This window comes from Lutra lutra, chromosome 5, assembly GCF_902655055.1.
Source record: "Lutra lutra chromosome 5, mLutLut1.2, whole genome shotgun sequence".
Lineage (NCBI taxonomy): Eukaryota > Metazoa > Chordata > Mammalia > Carnivora > Mustelidae > Lutra > Lutra lutra.
The window spans coordinates 109,447,922-109,460,041 of NC_062282.1; the positions used below are offsets into that span (position 1 = coordinate 109,447,922).

The 12,120-nt window shown below is 36.8% G+C and overlaps 1 protein-coding gene and 1 pseudogene across 8 annotated transcripts in view; both read left to right on the forward strand.

Annotated features, from left to right (window-relative positions):
- Positions 1 to 12,120, forward strand: part of XRCC4 (X-ray repair cross complementing 4) — a 278,013-nt gene that overhangs the window by 40,633 nt on the left and 225,260 nt on the right. The gene's annotated exons all lie outside the window — the stretch shown is intronic.
- Positions 10,642 to 10,768, forward strand: LOC125101342 (uncharacterized; annotated as a pseudogene).

Sequence of the window (12,120 nt, forward strand, 5' to 3'; positions counted from 1 at the left end):
TTGTTGACCCATTTATTCTTTAGAAGGATGCTGTTTAGTCTCCATGTATTTGGGTTCTTTCCAAATTTCCTCTTGTGATTGAGTTCTGGCTTCAGAGCATTGTGGTCTGAAAACATGCAGGGAATGATCCCAATCTTTTGATGCCAGTTGAGACCTGATTTATGACCCAGGATGTGATCTATTCTGGAGAATGTTCCATGTGCACTAGAGAAGAATGTGTATTCTGCTGCTTTGGGATGAAATGTTCTGAATATATCTGTGATGTCCATCTGGTCCAGTGTGTCATTTAAGGCCCTTATTTCCTTGTTGATCTATTGCTTGGATGATCTGTCCATTTCAGTGAGGGGAGTGTTAAAGTCCCCTACTATTATTGTATTGTTGATGTGTTTCTTTGATTTTGTTATTAATTGTTTTATATAGTTGGCTGCTCCCATGTTAGGGGAATAGATATTTAAAATTGTTAGGTCTTCTTGTTGGACAGACCCTTTGAGTATGATATAGTGTCCTTCCTCATCTCTTATTATAGTCTTTGGCTTAAAATTTAATTGATCTGATACAATATTGCCACCCCAGCTTTCTTCTGATCTACATTAGCATGGTAAATTGTTTTCCATCCGCTCACTTTAAAACTAGAGCTATCTTCAGGTCTAAAATGAGTTTCTTGTAGGCAACATATTGATGGGTTTTTTTTTTTGTTTTGTTTTGTTTTGTTTTTGTTTTGTTTTTGTTTTTTTTTTAAAGATTTTATTTATTTATTTATTTGACAGACAGAGATCACAAGTAGGCAGAGAGGCAGGCAGAGAGAGAGGAAGGGAAGCAGGCTCCCTGCTGAGCAGAGAGCCCGATGCGGGACTCGATCCCAGGACCCTGAGATCATGACCTGAGCCGAAGGCAGCAGCTTAACCCACTGAGCCACCCAGGTGCCCGGGTTTTGTTTTTTTATCCATTCTGATACCCTGTGTCTTTTGATTGGGGCATTTAGCCCATTAACATTCAGGGTAACTATTGAGAGATATGAATTTAGTGCCATTGTATTGCCTGTAAGGTGACTATTACTGTATATTGTCTCTTTTCCTTTCTGATCTACTACTTTTAGGCTCTCTCTTTGCTTAGAGGACCCCTTTCAGTATTTCCTGTAGAGCTGGTTTGGTGTTTACAAATTCTTTCAGTTTTTGTTTGTCCTGGAAGCTTTTTATCTCTCCTTCTATTTTCAATGATAGCCTAGCTGGATATAGTATTCTTGGCTGCATGTTTTTCTCGTTTAGTACTCTGAATATATCATGCCAGTTCTTTCTGGCCTGCCAGGTCTCGGTGTATAAGTCTGCTGCCAATCTAATATTTTTACTATTGTATGTTACAGACTTCTTGTCCCGGGCTGCTGTGGATTTTCTCTTTGTCACTAAGACTCATAAATTTTACTATTAGGTGATTGGGTGTGGACCTATTCTTGTTGATTTTGAGGGGGGGTTCTCTGCACCTCCTGGATTTTGATGCTTGTTCCCTTTGCCATATTGGGGAAATTCTCTCCAGTAATTCTCTCCAATATACCTTCTGCTCCCCTCTCTCTTTCTTCTTCTTCTGGAATTCCAATTATTCTAATGTTGTTTCATCTTATGGTGTCACTTATCTCTCGAATTCTCCCCTCGTGGTCCAGTAGCTGTTCGTCCCTCTTTTGCTTATCTTCTTTATTCTCTGTCATTTGGTGTTCTATATCACTAATTCTTTCTTCTGCCTCATTTATCCTAGCAGTAAGAGCCTCCATTTTTTATTGCACCTCATTAATAGCTTTTTTTATTTCAACTTGGTTAGATTTTAGTTCTTTTATTTCTCCAGAAAGGGCTTTTTATCTCTCCAGAGAGGGTTTCTTTAATATCTTCCATGTCTTTTTTGAGGCCAGCTAGAACCTTGAGAATCGTCATTCTGAACTCTGGATCTGACATATTACCAATGTCTGTATTGATTAGGTCCCTAGCCTTAGGTACTGCCTCTTGTTCTTTTTTTTTTGTTGTGAGTTTTTCTGCCTTGTCATTTTGTCCACATAAGAGTATATGAAGGAGCAAGTAAAATACTAAAAGGGTGACAAAGACCCTAGGAAAATGCGCTTTAATGAAATCAGAAGAGACCCCAAATCGTGGGGGGTGAGAAAGGGGATAAAAAGAAGTTCAGAAAAAGAAAAAAAAATAAAAAAGAAAACAAATGAAGAAAAAATATAAAAAAGAAAAAAAATATATATATTAGATAAACCTGTTTAAAAATGTTAAAAAAGAAAAGGGTAAAAGTTAAAAAAAATTTAGCAGAAGAAAAAAATAAAATTAAAAAAAATTAAATTAACTGCAAGACTAAGAATCATGGGAAGAAAGCCATGAGTTCTTTGCTTTCTCCTCATCTGGAATTCCGCTGCTCTCCTTGGTAGGTGAACTTGGTCTTGGCTGGATTTCTTGTTGAGCTTCTGGGGGAGGGACCTGTTGTAGTGATTCTCAAGTGTCCTTGCCCCAGGCGGAATTGCACCGCCCTTACCAGGGGCCGGGCTGAGTAATCCGCTCCGGTTTGCTTTCGGGAGCTTTTGTTCCCTGAGCGCTTTCCGTAGAGTTCCAGAGGACGGGAATGAAAATGGCGGCCTTCCAGTCTCCGGCCCGGAGGAGCCGAGAGATCGGGGTGCGCCCTCAGAGAATAGCGCCCAATTATTCCCATCTCCCTGGCCTCTGGCCGTGCTCTGAGCTCACCGAGCCTGCGACTGGTTCAAGGTAACCCCGAGCTGAGAGCTCACTCCTCGGCTCTGTCTCTGTAGCCAGCTTCCCCGTTCTAATACTTGCAAGCTCTGCGACACTCAGACAATTCCGATCCTTCTGTGACCCTGCGGGACCTGGGCCATGCTGACCCTGCCCACTGGGCTTCACCCCGGTTTAGCCTCTGGAGTGATGTCCCTCAATGGAGCAGACTTTTACAAATCCTGATTTTGTGCTCTGTTGCTCCGCCACTTGCCAGGAGCTGGCCCCTTCCCCCAGGGTCTATCTTCCTGTTGCTTTGGATTCACTTCTCCGCCAGTCCTACCTTTCAGAAAGTGGTCAATTTTCTGTTTCTAGAATTGCTGTTCTTCTTCTCTTCGATCTCCCCTTGGATTTGTAGGTGTTTGCAATGGATTGATAAGCTATCTAGCTGATCTCCTGCTACCTGATGTAGTCTCAGCCTGCTACTTCTCCGCCATCTTGACTCTGCTGGTGTCTTTTTGTTACATGGAAATTAATCCCATCATGAGGGTCCTTTCCTTGTGAACTCATCTAAACCAAATTACCTCTGAAAGTCTCCACCTCTAAATAAACTCACATTGCTGGGGTGTAGGACTTAAGGTGGTTATCTGTTAGGTTTCTCCAGTGTGAACTTGGTATTTTGTTGTTGTTGCTCTTATTAATAAGTATCTCATGTGCAGATATTTGGGCAGTATTTAAATACCCTATTTTATAAAAATCATACTTTTACTCACTAATTTTAGCACCCACTGATAATTTTTTTTCTCCAATAGTATTTACTATGATGTACCTATGATTTTTCATTTTAATTATTTTTTTGGTTTATTAATTGGATTCCTACCATAGGTAAAACTGTACCTTCTCCTCTGTTTTTTCACTTATTTATATCAGTGTGTACTCTCATGAGTACATTTATTTTTTCTTCTATGGATTAAATTTCTCTCATTATTTATTTTGTTGCTCAAATTGTTCTTGATTTGGCCATTGGGAACTTCTTCAACTTGACCACTGTGTCTTTATGATATATCTCCATTACTTTGAGCCCTTCCTTGCTTTCCGCCGTCACAAGATGTAGCAGGGTCATCTTGTGTTTCCTACCCCAGCCATAGAATCAGCCATTTATCCAAAGAGCCACAGTTCATTTGAGACCATATTTTTTTTAAAGGTTTTATTTATTTATTTGACAGAGAGAGAGAGAGGTCACACGAGAGCACAAGCAGGGAGAGCTCAGGCAGAGGAAGAGGGAGAAGCAGACTTTCTGTTGAGTGAAAAGCCCAATGGGGGCTCAATTCCAGGACCCTGGGATCATGACCTGAGCTGAAGGCATATGCTTTACTGACTGAGCCACCCAAGCGCCCTTGAGACTGTATTTTGTGATCAGTATCTGGAGTGGTAGGCATGCTCATTGCTATTGAGGTGCTGTTGCTCTGGGTCCTCTCTGCAGAGTAGCAGAGCTAGCAAATATGTGTATACTTATACATATATATGCACATATCTTTGTTTCTCCATCTGTGCATATGTTAAAAGCCATTACTAGTTCAGTTCAGTGCCACAGAGTTCATTCTGCCCTACTTTCTTGTTGGTAACTTTCTCTCATGGTGAAAAGTCTGGCTTTCATTTTCTATAATGTTTATTTATTTATTACTCAGTGCTTGTGTACATGTAGTTTCAGAGTTGCTAATGCATATCCGTGTGAAAAACAAATTTTCTGAATACAGTATACTATTTGTATATTCCTTTTATCTTTAACCTTACAGTATACATTCAAAATATGATTTTCTGAAGTGTCGTAAATTAGTTCTTTCCTTCCCATCCTCTTTAGTGTCCCTGTTTCATTTGGAGGTTCATCTCATATTATGGTTGTTATTATTTATTTTTTTGCTATGTGAACAATTAGCAAGAATCAGAGCTATATAAAAAGGTGTATTTAGAGAAGGGTTACTTTTCCCTCATGCCTACTACATGCTTCCCATTTTCATACATTTTGTTATATTTCCAGCTACCTCCTCTAAGTAACCAAGTTCTTTAGTTTCTGGTTTATGGGTACTTTCTTTTGTATAAATGAGCCTATATATTTTCTTGTATTCTGTTTTTTTTTTTTTAATATGAATGGTAGTACACTGTAAACACTGATTTTTTTCACAATGTATCCTAGAAATCACTGCATGTAAATTCAGAAAGATTTTTCACTTTCCTTTTTAGATTCTAGGGTCTTCATACTCTAATTGTGTGGCTCTATTAATTTTTAGTCACCCTTCTATGTATGAACTTTTAAATTGTTTCCATTATGATGCAAATTCAAAAAAATGCTGTAGTGGATTATCTATGTATTTTTGTGTTGTTGGAGGTTTATCCTCAGGATAAATTCCTAGATGTGTGATTGCTTGAAAATAAGTGCATACATTGTTTCTTAGATATTGCCAAATTCCACTCCAGAAGAGTTGGACCAATTTTCATTACCACCAGTAGCATATGAAGTTGTCTAGCTCCCTTCAGCCTCACTAACAGAATGTGCTGTTACACTTTTTAATTTTCTCCAATCTGATAAGTATGAAATGTATCCCAGTGTTTTTTTAATTTGCATTTGTCTGATTCTGAGTGAATTTGAACACCTTTTCATACATTTAAGAATCATTTTCAGATTCTTTTTGTCCCGTCTTTTTCATTTTTTCTTTTGATTTTTGGTCCTTTCTTAAATTTTAATAGTTCTTTATGTATTAGAGACATTAGCCCTTTGTATGAGTATTACTTACTTTAAAGCACTGAACCTGAGATTTATTCATATGGTATGCTTCTGTGTGTTAAATTTCCCAAAATATTAATCTGGAACAATCTGGGTCTCAGATATTCTAGGTAAGTAGTCTTGTACTAAAAAGAAAATGCTATTTCAATTTCTTTTTGACAGAAAATGATTCCTACATTTTGGTCACCTCTTTATGATACATGTTATTCTCTAAATACCTTTTGTTTATACTGTCCCATATTTGGAAAGTAGATATTTCTGTGGGTTTTTGGGAATGCCTGATATTTCAAAAGGTTTTCATTTACCTTCCACTTTAACTAGAAGTAAAAGTACTTTTATTGCCTTTCTTGATGTTCTTCTAGGTTTTCTGTATTTCATAATTCCATTTACATTGAACTATATTCAGCTATTACAGCTTCCTAAGGTCTAGGGCCTTGTCATTGTTGTATTTTACTCCTTAATTGTGCTTTATAGTGGATATGACCACTGTGTGCCATATATTATATTACGTATAACCCTGATGATTTTATGAAATAGGTTCTCTTATCCTTTTAATATTATGGATGAAAAAAACTAACATTCAGTGGTATATAATTTATCCAAAGCCAAATAACTTGTGGGTGGCAGATTGGGATAGAACACAGGTGGTGTGATTTCAGAGCATTTGGGGCTAATATATTACCATGCTGTATATAATGTCTCTTAATTTTATGTAGTTGCTGTACTCAAATTTTTATTGAATTCATCTATTAAAGTTCTGTGGGACAAAAAAACCAAAAACCGAAAAACAAAAACCAACAAAACGCCAATGTCTGTGGCATTCACGATATTCCAGGTATTACGCTTGGGGGGCGGGCCTCAGCTAAGGGAGCTGCGGTAAAAGGAGAGTCCTAGCATGTACTGAGCTAATCTGGCCAAGTTTATAAGGATCTTTGAAGTTTTGTCATGGTGAGCTTCCTTGATTTTTAAGAAATTATTATTCATTCTGATTAAACTGGCAAAAGAAATCCATTTTGTACATGGCTACTGGAAAGGTGACATCCCAGAGAAACCCATTTTCTTTATATGTTGTTTAAAACCTTAAAACTTATTTAGCGATCAGCTGTCATTAGATGTTTTTAAAGTTTCCTTCAGAGACATTATTTAAGTAATTTTCGCAAATCTTTGATTAGCATGAATGTTTTTCAGTGGGTTTTCATGTCAATTTTGGATACAATGCCTATGATAAAATTCTGATTATATAAGGTGATGTTTATATCCTTTGATGCCACTTAAATATAGAGTTTTAAAGAATTATCAGCGATAGAGTACTTTTTATGACAAATGATAATTTTTTTTCACATTATTTCACAGGCCCCTTATAACTCTATGGAACAGGTATGATTATTTGTTAGAGTGATGCAAAGATTAGATAACTAATCAAAATCATACTCCAGGGCTGTTTTGATAGTTGGAGTACCAGTTTTGTTCGTGTTTTTTTTTTTTTTTTAAGATTTTATTTATTTATTTGACAGAGAGAGATCACAAGTATACAGAGAGGCAGGCAGAGAGAGAGAGGGAAGCAGGCCCCCTGCTGAGCAGAGAGCCCAATGCGGGACTCGATCCCATGACCTGAGATCATGACCCGAGCCGAAGGCAGTGGCTTAACCCACTGAGCCACCCAGGCGCCCCATGTTCGTGTTGTTTTTTAAACCCACTGTTTTTAAACCCCAAAGTACTTAAATATAGTAAAGTCTGTTATACTTGTAAGTGAAATTAAAGTAGAGAAATGTACTATAAAACAGCCATGTTAACTTTCCTTTAAAGGTATTCATTACTTTATGTTGCAAGTTCACCAAACTTGATTAACTTTTCCTCTTAATAAAAAAAAATCACTATTAAAAGTAAGAATTACAGTATATTGTATGATTGATATTTGCCTTTTCTTTTGCTCCTTATTCCTTTTTGCTAATCAGTATTCCCATCTGGTATCATTTCCTTTCATCCTGAAGAAGTCCCTGTAGCATTTCCTGTAGTATAGGTTTGCCAGGCGTTACATTCTTTTAGTTTTATTTTATCTGATCCTGTCTCTATTTTGCCCTTAACCGATTTTTTTTAAGATTTTATTTATTTGACAGAGAGAGAGAGAAAGTGAGAGAGGGAACACAAGCAGGGGGAGAGGGAAGGGAAGAAGCAGGCCTCCTGTGGAGCAGGGAGCCTGGTGTGGGGCTGAATGCAGACACTTAATGACTGAGCCACCCAGGTACCCCTATTTAGCCCTTAATCTTGAAGTATCTTTTTGTTGTACAGAGAATTTTGGATTGGCAATTTTTTTGTTGTTTCAGGAATTTCAATATGTTAATTTCCTGTTTTTTCATCTTTGTTGTGTCTGATGGGAAGTTACCATTTGTTTGAATTATTTTTCTCCTGTATGTTACATATTTTTTCCTGGCTGCTGTTAATGTTTTTCTTTATCTTTGGTTTTCAACAATTTGACCATTGTCAAATATATCTAAGAAATATCTAGGAGTGGACTTTAAAAATGTCTTTTCCAGAGGTTTCTGACTTTGTTGAATATGTAAATTTGTCTTTAGCAAATATTGGGAAATTACTAGCCATTATTTCTCAAATATGTATATATATGTGTGTATATATATATATATATATATATATGTATTTTTTTTTCATTCCCATTCATTTTTGCTTTTTTTTTCCTTTTGAGACTTTAATTAAAGGTCCTTTCGGTTTTTTGTTTTTTAAAAGTCCTTTTTGTCGGGGTGCCTGGGTGGCTCAGTGGGTTAAAGCCTCTGCCTTCGGCTCAGGTCATGATCCCAGGGTCCTGGGATCGAGCCCCACATCAGGTTCTCTATTCAGCAGGGAGCCTGCTTCCTCCTCTCTCTCTGCCTGCCTCTCTGCCTACTTGTGATCTTTGTCTGTCAAATAAATAAATAAAATCTTAAAAAAAAATCTTTAAAAAAAAAAGTCCTTTTTGTCTTAGTTCTTCAGATGATCATTTATATTGATCTTTCTTCAAGTTCATTGTTTCTTTTTTCATCTCAATGCAGTGATTTCTTTAACAAAAAATTCCAATGTTTTTTCATTTTTAATATTTCTACTTGGTTCTTCTTTATAACTTTTGTTTCTCTACTGAGATTTTCTGTCTTTTCGTTTATTACCATATTTTACTTTAAACTCTTGATCATAATTATATTAGCTGATTTTAAATCTTTTTCTCCTGATGCTAACATCTGGATAAACTTATGTCAATCTCCACTGAATGTATGTATTGTATCTTTAATATGTTTTTGTTTCTTCATTTGTTGAGAACTTACAGATTTTGTCTTGGACATGGTGAATGATTTATTATAGAAAGTTTATCCTGTTAGACTCATTTGAAGAGTATTGTTTTTGTTTTTTTTTTGGGTCTTTTTGTTTTTAAATCCGTTAACTTGGCTAAACTCCAACTTCAAAATTCTGTTTCCCCTTGGTGGGTGTTAGCTGAAATTTCAGGTCAGTTCTTTTAACCTTAGGAAGGCTGTTTGGAATCTGTTTCTTACATACTTGATTTGGGGATTAGCAAGAGACCTGAACAGTTTTTCTATGGAATTTAGAGTTTCCCTTCTCTGGTTCTCTCCTTTCTAGAATTCTCCCCTATACTTTCTTGCTGTGGTGTCCCTGGGCCCTGTTTTATAATTCTATAACAGAGTAAGACTACTGGTTTCTGTTAAAATCTAGTTGCCCTTCATGGTAGGTACTGGGGTCCTTACTCAGGCTAAAAACCATAAATATTGAAATTTTGTTCAGTGTATGATACCTTTCTTCGAGATTCAGGTACCTTTTGTTCACTCCCTTGTGACCTCAAGTCTCCTTCTAAAGTATTTGTTCCAAGTCCATAATTGTTATCTATGGTAGGGGTGGTCCTATGGGAACTATCTAATGATGACTAGAAGCAGAGATCTATACTTAGCTTTTGAGTTCTCCAGTCCCTGTGGTCTTGTCACTTTTCTCCACATTTCAACAAAAGTATGTTTATATTGTTCTTTCGGCCTATTCAGACCTTTTGGCTTGTTCAGAAATTGGTGCTCTGGCCTAATTTCTTGGAATCAGTCTTCATACTGGCCTATATTATGCCTTGTCTAATTAAAGTCATGCCTGTATTTGAAAAGTGGAAAATTTCCAGGGAAAGTGAGCAGCTGGTATTGACACTCAAAAGAGTTTTATGCAATGAACGTAAGCAAAGGGCCAGTTAGGCTGAACCTCAGGAAAAAGAATCTAATGGTAAGATTCATGAGACTAAACAATCTGGCAAGGGGACTTTCTCTGAGCTATTTCATACTGAATTGGAAAAGTCAGAGGAAAAACAAGTAATAAGCCCAGGTCTCATGTTGGCAGATGGATAGTTTGTATGATCTCATAGTTAACTTTCCCACTGGTCATTAACAGGAAAGCCCTTTAGGTTTTACATTATTAACACGAGTATATGATTTGGATTAAGAAAATCTATTCCTCTAGAAAATTTGTAATTAATAGTAAAAATTCGCATGGAAAGGAAGAAGTGGTATAATATTCATTTCTATATGTTCTTATACAACTCCCTTATATCAGGGACTTGAACTGTCTTGTCTTATTAATCATTGTATTTCTAATTCCCAGGCTAGTGTTGGGCACTTAGAAGACATTCAATAAGTGTTAATATCCCTTGTGCTTTTATTACACTTAACTAAAAAAGTTAATACCCTCTCAAATGGATGTCAGTTACTGAGAGAGATATTTAAGGTTGATGTTTTCCATTACTTCTCTTATTCTGTATATTTCCCTCCTCCCCCCGCCAAGTCCAGAAGCCTGAATTTAAGGTGTTTAGGTGTTCTCTACAGTTTTGGTCCCAGGAAAAACAAAAGGATTTAATTTTGTCATAACTGTGGAATACACTACAGGAAAACAATATCACAGTTATCTGCCGGAAGAAAGAATATTAAAGTGGTTATGAGATCTGAAGTCAAATAGTCCTGATTTTGAATTCTAACTACGTGTTACAATTGTTCTGAGACCTTTGAAAACTTCCTTAACCTTTTTGAATCAGTTTTCTCATCTTTAAAAAATGTGGATAATTAGTACCTATTTTATATGGCAGGTGTGAGTTTAAAATGAGATCAGTATATAGAATTGTTTAGCATCGCTTCTTGGCCTTTTGGCTAAGATCAAGTGTAGAATTGTTTAGTATCATACTAGATATACTAGATAGTACTCAATAAAAGATAGCTGCTATTTTATGGTGGTTTTTCTATTCCTCTTAATCTTTATAGTTTCCTCATTCTTTCTTTGGGATAATTTTATATTTTAACATGAGACCAATTACTTGCCATGTGACTTTGAACCTTTCTGGCTTAACCTTTGATTCTCGGTTAAATTAATTATGCATTGAAGAGTTGAGTTAACTCAGAGTCTCTTTGTGTGCTGTCTGTGACTGGTGGGAACTTCTTGGAGGTTCTTCATAGTACTGTGGGGCTACTTTCATGGTTCACTGGAAGATGTCCTGTAATGATAAAAGTCCGCGAACCAGATTTGACATCACTTACCTTGTTCATAGCCTCAGTTTTCAACTTTTACTAAATGAGGGTGTAAGACAAACAAATGCTTACCGAGTACTCAGGTTATATAATGCATTGTGTTCGGTGTTTCCTTTAGGTCTGTGAGGATTGAAGGTGTCAAGTGAGTGATACCTTTCTGGGATTCTTTTCCTGGAATAGGTAGCTTAATTAGTACATTCATTATAATAATAATTTTATCATAAAGAAAATAGTTAAGACATTGTATCAAATGTAGTCCAAATGAGGAAATGTACTTTTTAAGGAGTATTTAACAAGCTGTAAAGGACTTTAATGCTTACCTGCAAATATACATTTATGAGGGGCACCTGGGTGGCTCAGTGGGTTAAAGCCTCTGCCTTCGGCTCAGGTCATGATCCCAGGGTCCTGGGATCGAGCCCCACATTGGGTTCTCTGCTCCGCAGGGAGCCTGCTTCCTCCTCTCTCTCTGCCTGCCTCTCTGCCTACTTGTGATCTCTCTGTCTGTCAAATAAATAAATAAAATCTTTAATAAAAAATACATTTATGATATATTATTTTTGCAATATTGTATAGTGAATAGTCCTATCCAAAACAAGAACTTTATTATTATTATTAATTTTTAAAAAAGATTTTATTTATTTATTTGACAGAGAAACAGTGAGAGGGTATACAAGCAGGGGGAGTGGAAGAGGGAGAAGCAGGCTTTACGTTGTGTAGGCAGCCCAATGCAGGGCTCGATCCCAGGACTCTGGGATCATGACCTAAGCTGAAGGCAGACACTTAATTGACTAAGCCACCCAGGGACCCCGAGAACTTTATTATTAAATCAGAATTTTGAAGGAGAGTACATTTTGTACTTGATTATCAGATCATATCATTGATGGGTTAATGTGGCCATATTGATTTTTATTTTTGCTTTCTTATGGTTTCTGCAACCATTGTGGATCTCTGCAGAGATCTGGGTCAATCAATTGATGGTTCTTTCTTTTTTTCTTTTAAATTTCAAGTAATCTCTACACCCAGTCTGGGACTCCACCTCATGACCCCAAGATCAAGAATTGCCTGCTTTACTGGCTGAGCTGGT